General features: G+C 47.2%; 1 long non-coding RNA gene across 1 annotated transcript in view; it reads left to right on the top strand.

Annotated features, from left to right (window-relative positions):
• Nucleotides 1-17,706, top strand: part of LOC143984207 (uncharacterized) — a 78,252-nt gene extending 60,546 nt beyond the window's left edge. Inside the window, exons 2-3 of the long non-coding RNA XR_013274721.1 lie at nucleotides 5,966-6,107; nucleotides 17,419-17,706. This is a non-coding gene — a long non-coding RNA (uncharacterized LOC143984207). The remainder of the gene's footprint in view (nucleotides 1-5,965; nucleotides 6,108-17,418) is intronic.
• The last annotated feature ends 6,167 nt before the right edge of the window (nucleotides 17,707-23,873 follow it).

Below are 23,873 nucleotides of genomic sequence, written 5' to 3' on the forward strand. Positions count from 1 at the left end.
TGTCTACTTTCCAAAATGAGGTCATTTGGGGGGGATTTGTACTGCCCTGCCATTTTAGCACCTCAAGAAATGAGATCGGCAGTCATAAATTAAAAGCTGTGTAAATTCCAGAAAATGTACTCTAGTTTGTAGATGCTATAACTTTTGCGCAAACCAAAAAATATACGCTTATTGACATTTTTTTTACTAAAGACATGTGGCTGAATAAATTTTGCCCTCAATGTATGACTAAAATTTAGTTTATTCGATTTTTCTTATAACAAAAAGAAGAAAATATCTTTTTTTTTCAAAATTTTCGCTCTTTTTCCATTTATATCGCAAAAAAAAAAAAATCGCAGAGGCAATCAAATACCATCAAAAGAAAGCTCTATTTGTGGGAAGAAAAGGACGCAAATTTCGTTTGGATGCAATATTGCATGACCGCGCAATTACCAGTTAAAGCAGCGCAGTGCGAAATTGCAAAAAGACCTCTGGTCCTTAAGGTGTTTATTGGTCCGGAGCTGAAGTGGTTAACAAACCTAGTAAAACAACCCTAACTAGCACCTACCTTCTGGTAGAGGGTGCTACACTCTGTATTCTAAAGGCCATTTTTTTGGGGGGGGGGAGGGGGGTTTGAACATGCTACCAGCAGCAGAGGACTAGAAGCTCCTCCTGCCTATGTTTCCCTGCAGACAGACTGGGAGAGAGCCGGGTCATGTGACAGCTGGATATCCATTAGGAAAAAGGGATTTATTTTTTAATTAAAATAATTACAGCGCCATCATCTACATACAGAGATAGAAGTAACAATGTAAATTAAACAGTATGTGTTACGTATCACTTTAAAGTGCAAAGCAGATAAGCACAAATAAGTTAAAGTGCATAAACCACCATAAAATAAATCCAACATTTCGAGTAACCAGACAAATTCCTTTTCAAACATGGAGCGCAATAGATGAATACCATAATCACCCCTTTTACCATGCCAATTCTGACATTACTCGCCTACATGTAAAAATCATCATTTGTTTGGCTAGAAAATTACATAGAACCCCCAAACATTATATACTGCCTGAGGGGCTGCTGGACATATTGTAAATCACTGTAGTAGCATGTGCTAAGAGCCAGTACTGATCACTCACTGTGTTCATTCAGATAAGGAAGGGGCTGGTAAATATGACTATGTAGTGCACTAACAGAGGAAAGTAATCTGGTTGGACACCAAACTCTTAGCCCTTGTACACACGGGTCGGACATTTCGACAACCAAATCCATCGGATTTTATCCGTCGGATCTTGTCCCAAAACTGTTGCATACACACACGGTCGGACAAAGTTGTCGGAAAGTCCGATCTTTCAGAACGTGATGACGTTATTTCGTTACGACGGGACTACGTTCAGGCTAGTAGCCAATAGCTTTGATGTAGGAATTTGATCTGAACATGCGTGGCACTTTGTCCGATCGGAATTCTCTACACATGATCGGAGTATGTCCGACCGGACCAGTTGGTCGGAAAATATTTACAACATGTTGGAAAATTTGGTCAGACGGATATTCCGACGGAATCAATCCGATGCAGACCACACACAGTCGGAATATCTGACAACACGGTCCAAAAGGACACATTCCGCCGGATTCTCCGACCGTGTGTACAAGGGCTTAAAGCGGGAGTCCGCCAGGACCCCGCGTTTTTTTTTTTTTTTAAAGCCAGCAGCTACAAATACTGCAGCTGCTGACTTTTAAAATAGTGACACTTACCTGTCCAGCGTGCCCGCGATGTCGGCACCCGAAGCCGATCTCTCGATCGTCTCTCGGGTGCTGCCGCCGCCATCTTGAGTATGGGAATCAGGAAATGGAGCCTTTCGGCTTAATTTCCCGGTTCCCTACTGCGCATGCGCGAGTTGCGCTGCGCAATAAGGACGGTCCCCGCTGCCTCTGGGATCTGTGTGTTTCCCAGCAGGCAGCGGGGCACTTGCGGAAAGGGGCGGGCACTTGCGGAAAGGGGCGTAATCTACGCCCCTTTCCGCAGAGAGCTATCCCGGAAGTGGGTGCAGATACCTGTACTGTACAGGTACCTGCACCCCCCCTCCCCCCTGAAAGGTGCCAATTGTGGCGCCGGAGGGGGGGAGGGTTCCGATGAGCGGAAGGTCCACTTTAGGGTGGACCTCCGCTTTAAGAGACTTTGACTGCCATCTTGGGTGAGGGAACCTTCTAAATAAGGAACCCCACATCATTTTCACACGCTTCTCATGGTAGGGAGAGCACCCCGCTTGTGAGAGACAGTGCTTAGTACAGGGTTAGGGCTCCAAATGAGGAGGGATAGCTCAAGAAAGGCTCCTTCTACCCCTCAAACACTCTGGTAGGTGGTGTGAGGGCATAGAGCCAGTGTAGATAAAAATGTATATGTATGATAGTGCCGTATAGGGATAAAGGAAGTAGAAGGGAAGGGGAGGGGGGTGAAGGCAAAGCAAATAAATATAAAATAAAGTGCTAGAACATGAATTATATCTGATAATAGTCCACTATATGAACCGTGCTGATCTTAATTACAATGGTAGCAAAGGATAGGTGGTCAGATAATAACAATATGTCATAACATATATAAATCAAAGCGCAACTGTGCTAGAAATATAGCACCACTATGAAATAAAGTGCCAAGTGCTAAATCTTAGTGGTGCAAAAAAAAAAAAAAAACATGAACCAGTAAAGTGACTAGTGCACACACCATATATGTATATAATAAATGAATAATCAAAAGAAATTATTGAAACTCAAAACCAGATCCGTTAAAATAAAGTGCTTAGTGCCAATTAATCCGAACAATGAATCAAAAAATAAAACAGTCTAAATAGTGAAATGAGTGCAAATGTTGCTGACGCAGCATTCAGGCAAAAGGCATTCCAACGTAGTGTGCTGCGCAAATCATGCAGGCAATTCAGTACCACACTCCTTCTTTTCCCTCCGTGCAGTGGCATAACTAGAACCTTCAGGGCCCCGATGCAAGAAACCATGAAGGGCCCCCCTGAACCCCGGCCAGGGCCCTTCCCTCCGAGTCCGGCGGTGGAACTCCAGGGCGTGGTCACAGGTATGACCTTTGTGAGCCCTGTAGTTCCACCACTGGCATCAGTCGTTTTTTTTTATTATTATTTATTTTTAGGTGCCCCATTGGGGGACTGTCCCTAGGCAGGATGGGGTCCCCGGCCCCAGAAGAGATGAGGTCCTTTTCTCCAGGGCAGATTAAGTTACTGCCCCCAGGTGAGAAGGGGTCCCTGTCCCCAGGGGGAGATGGAGGGGGCATGTAATGGTGTGTGGGGGATGGGGTCCTCTCACTCACCATGACCAAGCTGCAGGCCGCGCACTCATCCATGTTGGCCTGGGCTCCATCCAGTGTGTTGGACGGGCGATCAGCATATCTTCCAGAAAGACCTTTCATCATCTGTGTATGATGGGGGAGGAGGGGGGCTGGCAGACAAGCCTGCAGTGTCCTCCAGGGAGCTCCCATAGGGCTGCACTGCATCTGTGTTCTTAAAGTTTGTTTACCCGGGAGAAGTATGCAGTGCAGTGTGGGCCAGACTCGTGGGGGGGGGGGGGGGGGGCGGTACTCTGGCTGGGGAGAACAGACATCGGACTGAGCGGCAATGCATGGAGCAGGAGAGGGGTACTCTGAGGAGCCGGCTGAGGACACAGGTCATGCGAGGAATGCACAACTAAAGAGCAGCCAGTGCAATAGTCGAGCATGGAGCTCTGCTAGTCACCCTCCACCTCCAGCCACCCGTGTGCATGGTGCACTGGTACCCCTAGCTGCCTATGCTGCTGCCGGCCATATGTAGAGGGGGCTGCATGGGCCCCCTGCAGCACAGGGCCCAGTTGCGGTCGCGACTGCTGCACCCCCTATAGTTACGCCCCTGCTTCCGTGGGATAAATGGATAGATGTCCCCTTACCTTACAGCTGTAAGGTTACAGCATGTAGCAACATATATTGGCCACAATAGGGGTTTCCTCACTCCTTTATACCCAATGTCTTAGGGCAGGTGTACCTCACAAAGTATAAAAGATTGTACTGGATAGTGTAGTAAGTTCGGTATTGCAATTTTTATTTAATAAAATTATCAGGTTACTCACATTTAGTATGATTAAAACAGGCATCAAGTGTAAACAAACGACGAACGGCAGGCTCGGACGTCACTTCCGGTGTCTCTCTCTCTCTCTCTCTTTTTCCGACGCGTGTTCGTCACTGTCATGTGACTTCATCAGGGAATAGTATTGTCCAGTTTAAGGAAAAGTTTGGGCTTGGGCTGCTACCTCACTGTGTGGCCTAAAAGTCGATGTATAATGTGGAAGAAAAGAAAGAGGAACGCCTGGGTATCAAATAAAGGTAAATATATTTGTATTTTATTTGAAGCTTCAGTTGTGAACATCTAACAGTCCGATTCATGTGCCAAAGACACCCAACAGGATTATTCCATAACCACTTCCACTAACAGCCCTGATGAAGGGGTAGTCCTTAGTCCCCCGAAAAGTGTTGGCCTCTTTTTACTGATGAAACTTCAAATAAAATACAAACATACTTACCTTTATTGGATACCAGGTGCTCCTCTACTTTCTTTTCTTCCACATTAGCATGAAGAAGAGGCACAGCGCTACTTTCAGGTTGGCGGATGCCTTCCACCTTTACCACTAATGGTCAAAAAGAAGGCGAGGCTGGTTTGCTTTTGATATTCCATATGACCTGAGGCCAGTGCTGTTTGGTTTCAATATGAGGACCTTCCTGGAGGTGACCAGATCTGGAGGTATTAAAATTATTTTGGCAGTGGGAGGGGCTACATTTAGACGTATAGATGACTTTCCATCCTGCAAAGTCATTATGGCCTTTGGAGGCAGCTAATACAGTAGATCAATGGGCAGAAGGTAGAGGGTAATGAATAGTAAATGGTTCATTTTCTGTACAGGTCCGGACCATTACAGTTAAAACCAGGAACTCTTTCAAACACGTTCACTTTTACGTCCAGTACTTCTTAGCCCCTGTACACACGGTCGGACATTTCCACAACCAAATCCGTCGGATTTTGCCCGTCGGATTTTGTCCGTCGGATCTTGTCCGAAACTGTTGCATACACACGGTCGGACAAAGTTGTCGGAAAATCCGATCGTTCAGAACGTGATGACGTAATTTCGTTACGATGGGACTACATTCACGCTAGTAGCCAATAGCTTTGATGTAGGAATTTGATCTGAGCATGCGTGGCACTTGGTCCGATCAAAATTCTCTACACATGATCGGAGTATGTCCGACCGGCCCAGTTGGTCGGGAAATATTTCCAACATGTTGGAAAATTGGGTCCGACGGATATTTCGACGGAATCAGTCCGATGCATACCACACACAGTCGGATTATCTGATGACACGGTCCGATAGGACACATTCCGACGGATTCTCCGACCGTGTGTACAAGGGCTTAGCCCTTGTACACACAGTCGAAGATTCCGACAGAATGTGTCTGATCGGACCGTTTTGTCGGATATTCCGACTGTGTGTGGTCTGCATCAGACTGTTTCCGTCGGAATATCAATCGGACCAAATTTTTCAACTTGCTGGAAATATTTTCCAACGAAATGCTCCGATCGGACATACTCCGATCATGTGTAGAGAAAGTGCCACGCATGCTCAGATCAAATTCCTACATCAAAGCTATTGGCTACTAGCGTGAACGTAGTCCCGTCGTAACGAAATTACGTCATCACGTTCTGAAAGATCGGATTTTCCGACAACTTTGTCCAACCGTGTGTATGCAACAGTTTCGGACAAGATCCGACGGATTTGGTTGTCGGAATCTCCGACCGTGTGTACAAGGGCTTACAGTCAGTCAGGCCTTTTGTCTTTCTCTGAAACATTTTTTTCCAGAAAACTTTTTTCATTGAAGTACTAATGTGGTCTGCAGCTAAAATTCATATTTTCCATCTTCAAGCTGTTTATTTTCACACTACAGGTCAACCCTTCACCAAAATACCATGACGCAACATTTGGTCTGCTCGGAGGGTGGAGTCCAGTTATTGGGTGACATCTGAGAAGGGCGCTGGTTCCACTTTTAACAATGATCTCAATGGTGCTGCTCTTGGGTCTAATTACAGGTACGTTGGCTGTGGTTGGAGAACCCCTGTATGGTTGGAGAACCCCCTGAATGTCCCCTCCATAATCCACCATAATCTAAGGACCTCTTTTGTCTTTGATAATGAGTGCTGATACTTTATATAACTATGGTCCGTGGTTTGGTGTGTGGGTTTTTTTTTTTTTGTTTTTTGTTTTTTTTTAGCTTAAATTAGCCTTTATGTGTTTTGGAACAAATCTACGAGAAAATACGATATTTTAGTTTTTTTGTTGTGTAACATGAGAGCTTTTAGCAAATGGAAATTTGTTGGCTGGAATTGGTCCAGCTTGGGCCGCGTACACACGGGCGGACTGTATGGCCTACTTAGTCCGCCGAAACACATTTCAGCGGACAGTCCGCTCGTGTGTGGGTTTCAGCTGACTTTTTCAGCGTGCAGTCTGGCGTACTAAGTATTTCGGAATTTCCGTAATTCTGTCCGACATACTTTGGTTTCAGCGGACAGTCCGCTCGTCAGTAGGCTAGTTCGACGGACTAAGAATGGCGCATGCTCAGAAAGGATTTACACGGCGGAAGGTTGCATTGCTGTGTATTGGACTTCCTATTTCTAGTCCCGTCGTACGTGCTGTACACGTCATCGCGCAAGCTTTCGACGGACTGTTTGTGCATCCGTGTGTGGTCAAGTCCGTTCATTCGAAAGTATGACGGACTGTCCGTCGAATTGTATGACGGACTAAGTAGGCCATACAGTCCGCCCGTGTGTACGCGGCCTTAGTTTTAGTGTGGAAACACATTGCCGTGTGTGTTTGAAGCTTGTAATGTGAGCGCCCTGTGGAGGCAACAGGATAAAAACTTGTAAGCCCCTGTACACACGGTCGGAGATTCCGACAACCAAATCCGTCGGATGTTGTCCGTCGGATCTCGTCCGAAACTGTTGCATACACACGGTCGGACAAAGTTGTCGAAAAATCCGATCTTTCAGAGCGTGATGACGTAATTTCGTTACGATGGGACTACATTCAGGCTAGTAGCCAATAGCTTTGATGTAGGAATTTGATCTGAGCAGAATTTGTCCGATCGGAATTCTCTACACATGATCGGAGTATGTCCGATCGGACCAGTTGGTGGGAAAATATTTTCAACATGTTGGAAAATTTGGTCCGACGGATATTCCGACGGAATCAGTCCGATGCATACCACACACAGTCGGATTATCCGACAACACGGTCCGGTAGGACACATTCCGACGGATTCTCCGACCGTGTGTACAAGGGCTAAAAGTGACCTTGACCCACTGCAAGGGTAAAGATTTTCATAACCCAAGTTCAGGTGTAATATACTACAGTAGTGTGTGTGTGTGTGAATAAATATTCCAAGAATTAGTTTGGTGGATGTGTGTTAGCCCTTGTACACACGGTAGGAAATTCCAATGGAAAATGTCTGATCGGACTGTGTTGTCGGATAATCCGACCGTGTGTGGGCTCCATCGGACTGTTTCCGTCGGAATGTCGGACCAACAAAGTTTGAGAGCTGGATATAAAATTTTCAGACAACATGGTCCGATTGGACAAAGTCCGATCGTTTGTAGAGAATTCTGATGCCACGCGTGCTCAGATCAAATTACGAGACCAAAGCTATTGGCTGCTAGCCGCAACGTAGTCCCGTTGCAACGAACAAACGTCATCACGTTCTGAACGATCGGATTTTCCGACAACTTTGTCCTACCGTGTGTATGAAACACCAGTTTCGGACAAAATCCGTCAGAAAAAAATCAGACGGATTTTGTTGTCGGAATGTCCGACCGCGTGTACAAAGGCTAATGCCGCATACACGCGAGCGAATTGTCCAGCGTACTTAGTCCGATGAAACGCATTTCACCGGACAATTCGATCGGGTGTGGGCTTCAGCTGACTTTTCCAGCGTAAAGCCCGGCGGACTAAGAAAGTAGTTTTGCAGTCCAATCTTGGGACTTGGGTTTCAGCGGACAATACGTTCGTCAGTGTGCTAGTCCGGCGGACTAAGAATGACGCATGCTCAGAAGCAAGTACGAAAAAGGAAGCTATTGGCTACAGGCTATTGAACTTCCTTTTTCTAGTCCCGTCGTACGTGCTGTACGTCATCGCGCTAGCAATCGCCGGACTTTCTGTGTGTCCGTGTGTGGCCAAGTCCGTTCGGTAGAAAGTCCGCTGGACTATCCGCCGGATTGTTTGCCGGACTAAGTACGCCGGACAATTCGCTCGTGTGTATGCGGCATTAGACTAGCAGTGCTCAACTCCTAGTTCATTAACTCTTACCCCTAGCCATCGCTTCAGTCTTATGCCGCGTACACAACCGGTTTTTCCATCAGAATAAACCCCCGCGGTCTTTCAGATGGAGTTGCGCTGAAACTGACTTGCCTACACACGATCACACCAAAGTCAGTTCGTTTAGAACGCGATGACGTACAAGGGGAGTAGAAAAACAAAGTTCAATAGCCAGTAGCCAATAGCGTTGTTTTTGGTCTGTCGGAATAGCATACAGACGAACGGTTTTCCCGATAGGAATTGATTCCTTTGGAAAGATTTAAAACATGTTCTATTTCTAGGCCCGTCAGAATTTATGAAAAAAAAAAAAAGTCAGCTGAAGCCCCCACACACGATCGGAATATCCGATGAAATGATTCTGTCTGACCTTTTCTGCCGCAAAGTCCGGTCGGGTCGGGTGTACGCGGCATTAGACGTTCTTCACACCGCACCATGTGCCAGTGTGCCACGACCTCCCCATTAGGTTTACACTCACCAGATGGATTGGCCTCACATTCTCATGTTCGGCAAATGTGCTTTACAACTAGAAGGTTAATTATTACATCAGCGGCGGCCTCCGACTTATATGTAGCAAAACTCAGATTGTGAGCTCACACATGGCAATAGAAGGGGAAAGTAAAACTAGCATATGCTTTATTTAAACTCATCAAACATTCCTCATTTTGCAAAGTTAAAAAGGTATTTTTTGCAAAAAAATGCATCTCCATCATCAACCGATTCCAATGGACACAAAGCCCAGTAAAGCCGGGTCTCACCTGAACGATCGCATCTGTTTTTTTCCGTGATAAGTCACTTCCGGGTTGTCTGTGACATCCTGCTGGAACCCTTAGAAATAAGCATTGGTGGCTTTAGACAGCATTCATCCCTCGGTACTGAGTCCACTACAGGACCTGTTTTTCTGGTCCTTGAATGCCCTCTATGGCTGCCTGTAGCACATGGTTCCCATGACGCAGATAGACACCTGTGAATTCAGGCAGTGTTTTAATTAAAATTTAAGAGATATAGAAGGCTTGTACCTCTAATTGGACAGCATCCCCTGAAGAAGCCCGACATATGGGCAAAACTGTCAGGAACACTGTTATTGCTTGGATCGCCTGCTGGTGTCACTGTTTCTTTTGGCATCAAAGGGTGCAGTTCTGGTGGCCACCAGCGGGTGTCTCCCAGCAGATGGGACATGGCACATTCTAGTGATCAAGCTGCACCTGATGTGGAACTGCTGGGAGTATATAAGCCCGCCCTTTAGAATTCCTCACTGAAAGACTTGTCCCTGCCTGATCTTATCCATTGCCTGAAGCCCGTTCCTGATCCGCTTCCTGCCCTGTCCTGGACTCTGTTTCCTGTACCTGGTTCCTGAGACTCGTCCCCTGATTCCTGCCTTGGCTCCCCCATGCTTCTGCTTTCTCCATCTGGCCTCCTGTTCCCGTTGTCTCTCATCCCTGCCTTGTTGTTATATATGTGTTCCCTTTCCTTGTGTATATATATATATATATATATATATATATATATATATATATATATATATATATATATATATTGTGAAGTTTGGGGATACTAGCTCCGTGGGATTAAGTGCTTAAACCGTTGTCAGGTGAAACCAAAAATATATTTATTTATCAATAAATCAAAAATAAAGCTTTTCTTCAGCATGTAAAACTATAAATCAAAGTCCGCTTGTCTTCAGCACAAAAATAATACAAAAAAGGAAAAACACCTACAGTTCTGTAGAAAAGGTCTTCACCAAAAAGAGTCCTTGTAGAGACCTTTATGCAGCCTCCAAAACAGCAAACAGCCAATATAACAGCACAGCCAGACAGCTCCTCAGACAGGTGTTCAACTCCTTCTCCTTCTCACCACACCTCTCTGACCACTTCCTGTCTTTATGGGCTGTGTGTCTTCCTGGAGGCTGTTAACCCCCTGTGGTCAGGGAGGGAGGCTCTTTCCCACCCAAATGACACTTTAGAGCCTCCCAAATTCCGGGTCCCAACTACCTCTCTAAAAATACAGAGAGGACTGCGAATCAGTCCACTCCCGCAAACTGCACCCGGAATCTGTCACCCATTTTGGGTGACCCCCTGAGCCTACCATGATTCCCTTAAAGGGACCACATCCCAAATATAGGTGATATATAGTACCCGTCCAGGACCCAACCTTGGCGTCCTGTACATATCCCCCCCCTCTGCCTCAACGCGGAGGTGTTGGAGGCACCATTTGACACCATACAGTGGACCCGGGAGAGGGCATCAGCATTCTGGTGTAGTTTCCCAGGTCTGTGCTCCACCACAAAATTGAACTCCTGGAGAGACAGAAACCACCTCGTTACTCTAGCATTTGTGTGTTTATTTTGCCTCATCCAGGTCAGTGGAGCGTGGTCAGATACCAAGCGAAACCTTCTGCCCAGGAGGAAGTACCGCAAGGAGTCCAAGGCCCACTTAATGGCCAGACACTCCCGCTCTACCACCGCGTAGTTTTTCTCCGCTGCCGTCAGCTTTCTACTCAGGAAAACAACGGGGTGCTCTTCCCCGTTGATTACCTGCGACAGGACTGCTCCTAACCCCTCATTTGAAGCGTCTGTCTGTACTACAAAATCCTTATTAAAGTCTGGAGCAACAAGCACTGGATCCTGGCACAATGCCGTCTTAAGCTTCTGAAAAGCTTTTTCGGCATCATTATTCCATTTTATCATCACTGACTTTCCGCCTTTGGTCAGGTCAGTCAAGGGAGCAGCAATGGTGGCAAAGTTGGGTATAAACCTCCGGTAGTAGCCAACTAGGCCCAAAAACGCTCTGACCTGCTTCTTTGTTAGGGGACGGGGCCAGTCCTGTATGGCTTTCACCTTGCTCATTTGGGGCTTTACCAACCCTCTACCCACAATGTACCCAAGGTACTTGGCTTCCTCCACCCCAACTGCACATTTTTCTGGGTTTATGGTGAATCCTGCTCTTCTCAGGGAGTCTACGACTGCCTGAACTCGGGGAAGATGTGACTCCCAATCAGGGCTGAAGATGACGATGTCATCCAAATACACCGAAGCGTACCGATGATGTGGACGCAAAGTTTTGTCCATGGCCCTTTGGAACGTAGCGGGGGCAGAGTGTAACCCAAACGGCATTCGTTTGTACTGGAAGTGACCTTCTGGGGTAGAGAAGGCCGTTTTCTCCCTAGCTTCCTTGGTCAGGGGAATCTGCCAGTACCCTTTCGTGAGGTCCAGCGTGGTAATATACCTGGCAGGCCCCAACCTCTCAATAAGCTCATCTACCCATGGCATGGGATAAGCGTCAAACTTGGAGATTTCATTCAGTTTTCTAAAATCATTACAGAAGTGAAGAGTGCCGTTGGGTTTGGGTACCAACACGATTGGACTCGACCACTCGCTCTGCGATTCCTCAATGACATTAAGCTCGAGCATTCTTTTCACCTCTTCAGACACTGCCACTCTATGAGCTTCTGGGATACGGTAAGGCTTTAACCGCACTTTTACCTTGGGGTCGGTTACAATGTCGTGCTCGATGATATTGGTGAGTCCTGGCAACCCTGAAAACATGTCCCTATTTCTTTGAAGAAATTCCTTTGCTTGCTGGGTTTGAGGTCTAGTTAAGGTAGCAGCCACCTGCACCAGGTCGATCCCTGCATGGTCTCCTGACTGTACCGCTACCACCGCGGATACCTGGTCTCTGTCTCTCCAGGGTTTCAACAAATTCACGTGGTAGATCTGGTATGGTTTCCTTTTCCCTGGCTGGTGTACCTTATAGTTTACCTCCCCCACTTTTTCCACTATCTCAAATGGACCTTGCCACTTGGCCAAGAACTTGCTCTCCACTGTGGGTATAAGGACAGCCACCCGGTCTCCTACTTGAAACTGTCTGACTTTTGCAGACCGGTTGTACACCCTTCTTTGGGCTTCCTGAGCCCTCTGCATGTGCTCCCTCACCAGTGGCATCACCTTAGCCACCCTCTCTCGCATTTGAGAGATATGCTCTACTATGGTTTTGTGTGGTGAGGACTCACTTTCCCACGTTTCCTTTACCAGATCCAGCAACCCCCGAGGCCGTCGCCCATACACTAGCTCAAATGGGGAGAAGCCCGTAGATGCTTGTGGAACCTCCCGGATGGCAAACAAAAGGGCAGGGAGTAACATATCCCAATCCTTCCCGTCCTTCTGGACGACTCTTTTGAGCATGGTCTTCAAAGTTTTATTAAACCTCTCCACTAGGCCATCAGTCTGCGGGTGATAGACGGACGTCCGCAACTGCTTAATTTGGAACAGTTTGCACAGGTCCGCCATCACCTTTGACATAAAAGGGGTGCCCTGGTCCGTTAATATCTCTTTAGGAAAACCGGTTCGCGAAAACATCTGAAATAGTTCTCGGGAAATGGCTTTAGAGGAAGTTTTCCTCAAAGGAACTGCTTCTGGGTACCTGGTTGCATAGTCTAGGATGACTAATATATACTGGTGCCCTCTTGCCGATTTTACCAGGGGTCCCACGAGATCCATAGCGATCCGCTCGAATGGAACCTCAATAATTGGCAAGGGTACCAGAGGGCTTCTATAGTGGGACACTGGGGCAGTTAACTGGCAAATGGGACAAGATGCACAATATCTTTTAACCTCAACTTTCACCCCTGGCCAGTAAAACCGGTCAGTTATCCTGGCCTCTGTTTTCTCTGCCCCCAAGTGTCCTCCCAGTGCGTCGTTGTGGGCTAGATCGAGTAGCATCCGCCTATACGGTTGGGGAACCAGCAACTGCTCTATAGTTTCCCCACGGCTTTCAGCCACTCGATAAAGCAAGTCCCCCTTTAAGGCAAAATGAGGAAACCTTTGGTCTGCTCCTGGCATTTGTGAGACCCCATCCACAACCGAAACCTGTTCTCGGGCATTGACCAAGGTGGGATCCCGCAGCTGGGCGGTGCCAAACGCACCCCTGGGTACATCTAGATCTGGGTGTACTGGCCTTGAGGATGTTTCCCCTTCACTTTCCTCAGCCGGGGACTGTAATGGGGAGAGGTCCTCGTCATCCTCCCCCAGCATAACCTGTAACGGGAAGACTTCCCCCCCCTCAGTGTTTAACTCGGTTTTGCAACCTGAAACAGACACATCCTTTAACTTAACATTCTCTACGGTATTTTTATCAACAATGGGTATCTCTGTATCAGTGGGGTGGGTTGTGGGGGTCTCAGGCCCATGTTCCTCAGACTCTCCTGGCTGTCCTGGCAGCCCCATCTGTACCTGGCTCCACAGTTCGAAAAACAGTGGACAGTCCCGCCCCACTATAATGTCATGTATTAGACTTCTCACTACCCCGACCTCTGACTGAGATATGGCCATATGACACAGTCACTGAAACCATGGGGTATTCCTTGGTGTCCCCATGGATGCACACTACCCGTAGGGTTTTCCTTACAGGGCCAAGTCTCCCAATAACCCTGGCATGTACCAAAGTTACCATGCTACCAGAGTCCAGTAGCGCCCTGGCAGGAAGGTGGTTCACCCACACTTCACACTCGAACTGTTCTGTGATTGGATCCAGGTGAGTGGTGCAGACTCTTTGCACGTAGAAGGAGCTTCTCCGACCAATTCCGCAGTCCATAGGCTCCTCCTGAAGTGGGCATTGCGCCCGGGTATGTCCCCAGGACCGACATCGCCAACACTGTAGGTCTCCTGTTCTTGGGACAGGACCCACCCTTCGAGGTTCTGTAGCAGATGATGCGGTTCTGCGGATCCCAGCGTCTGGCAGGGCTTCTCTCCTAGGCGCTATGGCTGGTCTGGTTGCCCTTGGTGTGGGTTCCCTGCGCCTGGCAGGCCCAAGCAGGTCCTCCACCACGGTGTACCTTTCCACCAACTCCACCAGCTGGTCAGCGGTTGCGGGGTCTCCATGGCTTACCCAGCGCTGTAGGTCATCTGGCAGGGACCGCAGGTACCAGTCCATTACTATTCGTTCCACCATCTGTGGGCCTGACAGTTTTTCTGGCTGCAGCCATTTTTTAACTAGCTGAACCAGTTCATGCATTTGCGACCTGGGTGGTCGGTCAGGCTTGTACCGCCAGCGATGCACCCTCTGAGCCCGGACAGCTGTGGTCACTCCTAGGCGGGCCAGGATCTCTGCCTTCAGACGTTCATAGTCGCTGATATGTTCTGCTGGGAGGTCAAAATAGGCCTTTTGCGGGTCACCAGTGAGGAAAGGGGAGATAATACCGGCCCATTGGTCACGGGGCCACCCCTCTCTCTCTGCTATCCTCTCAAAGGTGGTGAGAAAGGCCTCTACGTCATCGCTGGGCGTTAATTTTTGTAAAAAATGGCTGGCCCTCACAGACACCTGGTTGCCAGTGGCAACAGCCACTTGTTCACGTCCCTGAGCCAGCCGCTGTACTGTCTCCTGCAAGGCAGTCACCTGTGCTTGAGTGGACTCCTGCTGAGCGGTAAACTGGGCGGCTAGCAGCCGTGTGCTTTCCTGTTGCTGAGCCATCGCTTCCTCATGGCGACGGTTTGCGTCTGCTAAAGCTTGCTGCTGTGTCACGGTAGCTTGCTGCTGTGTCGCGGTAGCTTGCTGCTGGGCCACAGTGGCTTGTGCCAAAGCCCTGATGACCTCCTCCATGTCTTTGCCTGCTGCTTGCAGCGTCTGGGCTGGCTTCACCCAAGACATGCAATTTGTACACAGTCTCTTTTAAATGTCAGTTTTTTAAACGGTTTTTGCGGCTGCAAATGCACTTTTGCCAGCATCCAAAACACCAGTTGTGAAGTTTGGGGATACTAGCTCTGCGGGATTAAGTGCTTAAACCGTTGTCAGGTGAAACCAAAAATATATTTATTTATCAATAAATCAAAAATAAAGCTTTTCTTCAGCATGTAAAACTATAAATCAAAGTCCGCTTGTCTTCAGCACAAAAATAATACAAAAAAGGAAAAACACCTACAGTTCTGTAGAAAAGGTCTTCACCAAAAAGAGTCCTTGTAGAGACCTTTATGCAGCCTCCAAAACAGCAAACAATATAACAGCACAGCCAGACAGCTCCTCAGACAGGTGTTCAACTCCTTCTCCTTCTCACCACACCTCTCTGACTACTTCCTGTCTTTATGGGCTGTGTGTCTTCCTGGAGGCTGTTAACCCCCTGTGGTCAGGGAGGGAGGCTCTTTCCCACCCAAATGACACTTTAGAGCCTCCCAAATTCCGGGTCCCAACTACCTCTCTAAAAATACAGAGAGGACTGCGAATCAGTCCACTCCCGCAAACTGCACCCGGAATCTGTCACCCATTTTGGGTGACCCCCTGAGCCTACCATGATTCCCTTAAAGGGACCACATCCCAAATATAGGTGATATATAGTACCCGTCCAGGACCCAACCTTGGCGTCCTGTACAATATATATATATATATATATATATATATATATATATATAGTTAGTTAGATTAGGGTTTTGGGGTTGCTGTGTATTATTTACATTCTTGCTTGTTCATGTTTGCTGTGTTTGGTTTGCACGTGTGTTTTTATCTTTAATCAATATATATATATATAATATATATATATATATATATATATATATATATATATATATATTATATATATATATATATATATATATATATATATATATATATATATATATATTCACTTACCTTTGAGCCTGATTCCTTTAATGTTTAATGTGTGCTGGATGCCTGTGTTAGGCCGCGTACACACGGGCGGACTGTCTGACCAACTAAGTCCGTCCGACAATCCGACAGACAGTCCGTCCTACTTTTGAATGAAAGGACTTGACCACACACGATGAACAGACAGTCCGCTGAAAGCTTGCGCGATGACGTGTACAGCACGTACGACGGGACTAGAAATTCGACGTCCAATACACTGCAATGCAACCTTCGGCCGTGTAAATCCTTTCTGAGCATGCGCCATACTTAGTCCGTCCAACTTGCCTACACACGAGCGGACTGTCCGCTGAAACCAAAGTTGGACGGACAATATTACGGAAATTCCGAAAGACTTAGTCCGCCAGACTGTCCGCTGAAAAAGTCCGCTGAAGCCCACACATGAGCGGATTGTCCGCTGAAACACTTTTCAGCGGACCAAGTCCATCAGACAGTCCGCCCGTGTGTACGCGGCCTTAGGCATCTCTCCCATGACAGAAACATGTTGGGAAATTTACACTTTAGTGCTGTTTCCATAAAATCTTGTCAAACTGTACTTGCTAATTGTTATGTTTCACCAATTTTTTATTTTGCTCTTTAAAATAAAAAATCTTTTATACATTATAGTTGATAAAAACCTCAATTTATTCTGCACCTTAAAAATCCCAACCCCCCCTTTTTTCATCGAACAAATTAAAGGGATGTGGTGCTAATACCAAGTTGGTCTGCCCGTGATAATAAAAACCTCTATGTCTGTGACATGTTACTTCCGGGTTGCTGTACAGCCACGTCCTGATGCGTTTCGTCATCACAACTTCGTACCGGGATTGGCTGTATGGCACAGCAACCTCTATTTTATAGAATCCCATATCCAAATGATTAACCATTTAAGCATATGTTACGACCTTGACACCGGGGCAGGAATCCAAGTATTATGCTCACCATCCGTGCTCCCGAGTCACAGAAGTGACAGAAGAAGGATGATCCTAAAACCCATAGTCCATGACTATGTCTCAGAGTAAACATGTTCACATAAATAGCAATAGTATTTAAATCTTGTAAAATGTAAAGCCCCCCCCCCCCCCCGAATGGTCTTTAATAAAATGGCTATACAATTGATCATGTAATGAGCAACCTCCTCAGTAGTTAAAAAATAAAATAATAATAAATATATGGCAAAATAAAGGCTAATAATTACTAATAAAATAAAATCCCATATCACTTAATCTTGTTTGCACTATACATTATATATATATTCTTCTGTGGTGCATAGGTGGGATCGTTGCTTTATATATATTTTTTTTAATATTTTTTTATATAAATCTCAGATGCTGAGTTTAGTTAATTAATAACTATACTGTGTATATATATATATAATAAGTGGGTGGTGAATGTGCTTTGTTTCCCCCAGGTGTCAGGACTATGACGGTGATCCAGGATCCTCCATTTCTCAACCTGTCTGCCGGTGACACGGCCCGGATGTCCTGTGTTGTGAAGAATGTAAAAGTGGGGGTGACTCTGAACCATTCCTGGAATTTACATGGATCCTGGGGATATCTGGACAACTCATCCCGAATGACGGTCACCCCCAACTCTCTCACTATCTCCTCTGTCACCCCTAATGACTCCGGACTTTACACCTGCACAGTGCGGGACAACCACCTGCATCCATACCGTGGGAATGGGACATATCTGTCAGTCACAGGTAAGAAACAATCATTTCCGTCATTGTCTAATAATAACCAACCAGTCACATTGAAGCCCAATCCACGCTCAGATACAGTCCCCACCTCCAGGGAGCTCTTTTAGGAGATTCTGCCCTTTTATTATTATACATTTATATAGCTCTGACATATATTGCAGTGCTGTACAGACAACACTGAGCCAGTCACATCAGTCTCAGCACCGGAGGAGCTTCTCCCCCAAGTGGTGCTGTTTTGCAGGGTGATGCTGGCTGGGATCTCAGCTGAAAGAAGCAGTAAGCCTGGGGCCTGTCCTGCAGGATTTTCCCAGGCAAGCATGAATCATGTTGGGGAAGACGAAGGTGGAGGCTCCCCAGAGGCACTGAGGCCTACACCATGTGCTCATGCTGCATTGGATCCTGGGCCTGACCCCATGCAAGGGGATTCCTTATCAGCATTCCAGGATAAAGTGGTGAACAGACTTTGCCGTATTTTAAAGGAGGTACAGAAACTTTCTGTCCTGAAAGCGGATTTCAGGAAAAAATACATTTCTGCACAGTAAGTCTGGAAGCAGTAGGAGGGAAGACTCCAAGCTTAAGTCTCTGGAGGAGGCATTGAAGAAGCAGGAGAAGCTAGTTGCTTCTCTGAAGGAAAGCAGTGGTGTGTTTAGAGAAAAATATGAGAATGAGGAGAGATTCCAACAGATGAAGGTGAGTGCCTCTGCGAGTTTCAGCCAGAGCGTGGATGCCAGAGCAACGACGACAGTGTGGATGGGGGGTAAGGAATTGGCTTCAAATGGTGGCCCCAGTACTACCCCTGTCTCAGGATCTGTTGTGTCTGAGTCAGTATCGGCCCCCCTCCCTTGCCAGCAGCCTGGGTCATCCCAGGAGGAGGTTGAGGAAAATGGCGGATTTCCCTTGAGTGGCACCGACTCATCAGGTGAGGATCATGGTAAAGGAGTGCTTGCTGAGAATATCTCACAGTGTATGGATGCCATTCCTGTGATTACTGCTACAGAGAAAGACACTGCATCTATCAATGGATCCATGCAATCGGCAGGGAATGCCGGAGGAGATGATGGGAATCCAGACAAAAATGTTCCTGTTGGCTTTGAGGACAAGGAACAGGAATCCCATATGGACACTAACACTGCAGATAAGGAGGGCCGTATGGATTATAAAGCAGCCGGTGTTTTTTCTGAACGGACGACTTTACCTGATTTCGGGAGTGCTAGTTATTGTGGTACTTCTGGGACTATGGTGAGTGGGACTGCTATCCTGAAGGGGAGGAGGAAGGATCAGGCGGTGTGTAATTTACCAAACCTGATTTCAGGGGTTCCTAAGCAGCCACTAAATGTGTCTAAACCCCATAATTCTGTGTCATCTGTCCCGGGGAGGAGGTATGCTAAGGCTGTGTCCGGACAAAGTCATGCTGCTGGTGGAAGGGAGCCAGTTGTGGGACTTTCACCTAACGCACCTTCCATTAAATGCAGGAACGTGGTACAGCTCAGGTGGGAAGGAGGAGATATTCCACCTATCAGGTGGGTGGTTGTGGATAAGTTCCTAACCATGGGAGTTAAGGCGGAGGATATTTATGCTCTTATCAGTCCAGCTGGTTCCTTTGAATATGATTTGTCATTTGTGCGTCCAGAATCATTGGATCTGTTTTGGGAGCGGTATGAGCATGTATATAGGAGCCAGCCGCACTGGAAGGGGCTTGTCCCTAAAGTTGTCTCACGACAACCATTGATTAAAAATGTGTCTATCCTGACAAGGAATGAGTCTATACCCCTGAGGATTTATGGGTCTGGTTGAGGAGGTTTGTTGTGTCCCCTAAAAAAGATTGTGGATGATAGAGGAATCTGGACGGGTGGGTGGTCAGTGTCAATGAGGTTGAGAGTATGTGGAAATGTGGGCAAGCATTCGCCCTCCTCTGCCTTTATTGGTAGAGATAGGATTACCGTCTTTTACCCTGGTCAACCTAAGGTGTGCCATAAATGTGGAGTCAAGGCACATTTCTCCTCTGACTGTCCAGAACAGAAGTGTTTTTTGTGTCCGGAACTGGGGCATCTGGCAAGGGACTGTAACATCATTAAATGTAACCTATGTGATAAGGTTGGTCACCCTTATAGCCGGTGTCCTGAGGCTTTGCACAATAAGCCAGAGCTACTGGAGGAATTCTTCCATTTGGATAGAGAAGAGTCTGGGTTGGCAGAAGTTGTACCAGGGGATCCTAGTGTCTCTGTCCCGTCAGAATCTGTGTCTGTAAGGCCGTTTGTGATGTCACAACCCTCCTCCCCCCCCCAGTCTGTGGTTCCCCAGTCAGTGTCAGAAAGTGTGGTTGTCAAGTCTTTGTCTGAGCCTATTGTTTCTCCTAGTGTAGTGAAGGCAGTGGAGGGTGCTGGACTAGAATGTATGGTTGTACCAATACCTCCCCTTCAGTGTACCAGTAGTGTGGCTGTAGGTCAGCAGACACCAAGGGGTGGAGTGAGTGATGGATTGGATGATGGTGGGGGGAGGTGGAAAGGGGAAGTGAATGAGAGTGTCTGGTGCAGAATGCAAGGTGATTGATGTGGAAATCGGGGGGGAAAGATGTGGAAGTTGGGGTGATTGAGGTGGGGGGAGGGGTTAATGGGGGGGCTTTGGCTGAGGATGTTCTGGGGGCTGGGGGGTTCTGCCAAGGGTATGGTTAATGAGGATAGAGAATGGTTGGAGGCTAAAAGGAAAAAGGTAAGAGGTGGAGAAGGAGGAAGGATGTCAAAGCTCCTGGACCTAGGAGGATGGAGGTAGCAAATGCTTTTGAAGTGTTTTCTGAGGTGAAGGGTGGAAGTTCTTCTGGTGATGAGTCAGTGATTTCTATGGAGGAGGAATCACAATGGACATTGAAGCATGTAGGGTCTCCGGGTAGGGAGGGGGGTAAGCAGACTTAGAAACGTATACCTCAATCATCCTGATGGCAGTTCCCACCATTAATGTCGCCAGCATAAAATCAGTAAGTGCTCGTAATATGGCCTTATTTTTGCTTAGCAGGTTTGATGCTGATATATTCTTTTTGCAAGAGACCCGGTAGCTTGGCTGATATTCATCTGGAGAAGAAGGACTGGAGGCACGGCCCCTCTTTCTGGTCTCTCAAGCCTTACACTGGAGTTGCAGTACTTTTTTCCTGCATGGAAACCTGTCAGCGGATTATTGAGATAGAAATAGGGAGATGCATGATCTTGGATTTCTCCATGGGGGTGGCAGGACCTGCACCTGATCAACATCTATGGGCCCCACACAAAGTGGGACAGGAAATGGCTGTTCATGAAGATCAAGCCTTTTCTTGTTACAGCCCAGAAAGTTGTCTTCAGTGGTGATTTCAATACCGTCACTAGGACTAACGACAGGAAAGGTACCGGAGCCAGGCTGGACTGTGGCGGCTTTTTCTTGAACAAAATAGCTAGAGAGGCAGGTCTGGTTGATGTGCACATTCATTGCTGCCAGACAACATGGGATTCACTTTTCAGTGGGGTAATAGTCAGAATAGAATATATATATATTTTTTGAAAGGGGAACTCTGCCTTTTCAGCACCAGTGTGTCAGGTGGTGGAGTTTTCCAATGACTGTATTCTGTCTGTGACTCTGATTCTGAATAGCCTCGATTCACCACCTAGGGCATGGGTGCTCAACCTGTGGCCCTCCAGCTGTTGGAGAACTACACGTCCCATCATGCCTTTGCCTTTGGGAGCCATGCTTGTAACTGTTCAGCCTTGCAGTGCCTCGTGGGACTTGTAGTTTTGCAACAGCTGGAGGGCCACAGGTTGAGCACCCATGACCTAGGGGGAAGGGTACCTTGAAGCTAGATTCGGCACTTCTGGATGATGTGAAAGTGAGTCAGTCCTTTGAGGATTTTTTTTCAGGCACAGGTATTAATCATGGACTTTTGCAGCAGTAAGTCAGAGTGGTGGAAGCTCACAAAATGAAGGATCATTGGGTTTTTCCAATTGATAGGCTTGTGCCGAATAATGGAGATCCAGGGATTATCTCTAAGGTTAAACTCTTTCTCAGGGAGTGTCAATATGAGAGGCATGCCTCTTTAGTTCTGGAAAGGGATTATGGGAAATATCACTCACCCGACCCTTACCAGAATTGCAAACAAGGTAGAGCAGTTAAGTCAGATGTAGGCCTGGTTGACAGTACAGGTTCCTTGACGAAGTCCAAGTCGAGGATCCTGAAAACCGCCAGGTCATATTATGCTGACCTCCTGGGCAGGAGGGACTTTGATCCAGCAGGCATATCAAGTTTTCTGGATTCTATTCCAGGACTGGGAAATGGCAGTTCTCTTGCGAGTTTGACAGAGGAAATCACAGCAGATGAGGTGGTTAAGACTATTGATATGCTTGCCATTAAGAAGTCGCCTGGGCCAGATGGATTGACTGCCCAGTTTTATAAGCACTTAAAGGCTACTCTAGCCCCATATTTGGTGGAGGTTTTTAATGGCTGTCTGAGAGAGGGTTCGCTCTCTCCCTCCAATGCGACAATCTGCAGTGATTCTTCTGTCAAACTGTAACGATTCTTTGAGAAATGAGAATTGGTGGCCCATTAGCCTTCTCAATGTTGATAGGAAGATACTGGCAAAAATAATTTTCTGGCGTTTATCGTCTGTAGCAGGCAATCTACTTTCAGTGGTGTTAGCTGTCCGGGAGGCCTTGGAGCGGTGCAGGGCTGCAGGCTGGAGAAAGTACTTGCTGGCAATGGATCAGGCTTAACCTTTTGATCGGGACAATCATGAGTACCCATGGCTGCTTCTTGGCAAGTATGGCCTGGAGGAGGACTTTATTGATTGGTTGAAGTCCTTGTACAGACGGGCTGAAAGCTTCATGCTTGTGAATGGTTGGATCGGACAGCCCTTTGAGGTTGGCTCAGGGGTATGCCAGGGGTGTACTTTGAGTCCTCTGCTATACGTGTTCACAAACGATCCCTTCATCTGGGGGTTAGAGAGCAGACCGTTGTTTGGAGTGCCTTTGGGCATTCCTGGTGAGCCTTCACTGAGGGTCGTGGCCTATGCTGGTGACGTGTCTGTTTACATCTCTGGGACAGAGGAGGCATCTGGCTCAAAGATCAATCAGGATAAAAGTGAAGTTTTTTGGATGGGAGAGGAAGGCGATGGCTACGTCTTCCCAGAGCCCCGACAGAAAATTTAAAGTTTTAGGCATCAAAATATGGTCTCGACGATTATGGCCTTGCGAATTTGGAAAACAGACTGCGAGAATCTACAGCTGTTTCTTCCAACTGTTATGGGGGAACAAACTGAATCTCGTTAAGAGGTCTGTAACCTACTTTCCCAAGCGGAAGGGTGGCCTAGGTATGGTCAACCTGGTGGGTTTTTTTTCTCTGATATTTTTGAAACATAATTTTGCTAACATGCTGGCAGAGGAACCGCCTGGGTGTGTTGGTATTTTTCAGTCCTGGTTTAGGCCTTTTCTGTGAAGCTGGGAGAATGGAGGGCCAGTGAAAAGCCTGAGGGACCGACATGGTGAGCTCCCAGCTTATGTTGCCCAATGCTTGAAAAGGCTTTGGCAGTGGCGAGTGACGGCGGAGGAAATTAAGTCTCTTTCTAGGAAGGACCTGGAGTGGAGGGTTGTTGAATCTGCCTTTAGTGAGCCACTGGCCTTGGGGGATTGCCCAGGCCTTGATATGAGGGAGGGTCTGCGTTTGCTAAATCTAGAGAGAATCCCTTTAAAGTTTCTGGATTTGGCCTGGAGCTCGTTCCATGGCAGACTCTATGTAAAGGACAACCTGAAGCATCGCTCTGCAGAGAACCATGGTTGTCCAAGAGTAGAATGTGGTGGGGTGGAGGAGACAATAGACCACTTCTTGCTTCAGTGTCCCTTCAATATAGAAGTCTACAAGCTGGTGGGTGGGGCTCTGGGTATCCCTTTCCTTTCTCACTTGAGTTATGCGGAGTGGTCGTACGGGGCCTTTGAGACACATCTGGATTTAGATTTTGAGACACTTTTTCTAGTTAGCTTAGTGGTCCGTTTCTTCACATGGAATGCACGGTGTCAGGTTTCCATTCAGAAAAATGTCCTTCCTGTCGAGGTGGTGGTGTACGACATTCTGGGTGAGGTTGATAAGATTCGGGGTCTTGAGAAGGACAGGTGGCGGCCGGGGGTCTGGACAAAAGCATGGAGGAGCCACAGTCC

This window comes from Lithobates pipiens, unplaced genomic scaffold (assembly GCF_037356315.1).
Source record: "Lithobates pipiens isolate NorthernLeopardFrog02 unplaced genomic scaffold, aLitPip1_a1.2 Scaffold_16, whole genome shotgun sequence".
Lineage (NCBI taxonomy): Eukaryota > Metazoa > Chordata > Amphibia > Anura > Ranidae > Lithobates > Lithobates pipiens.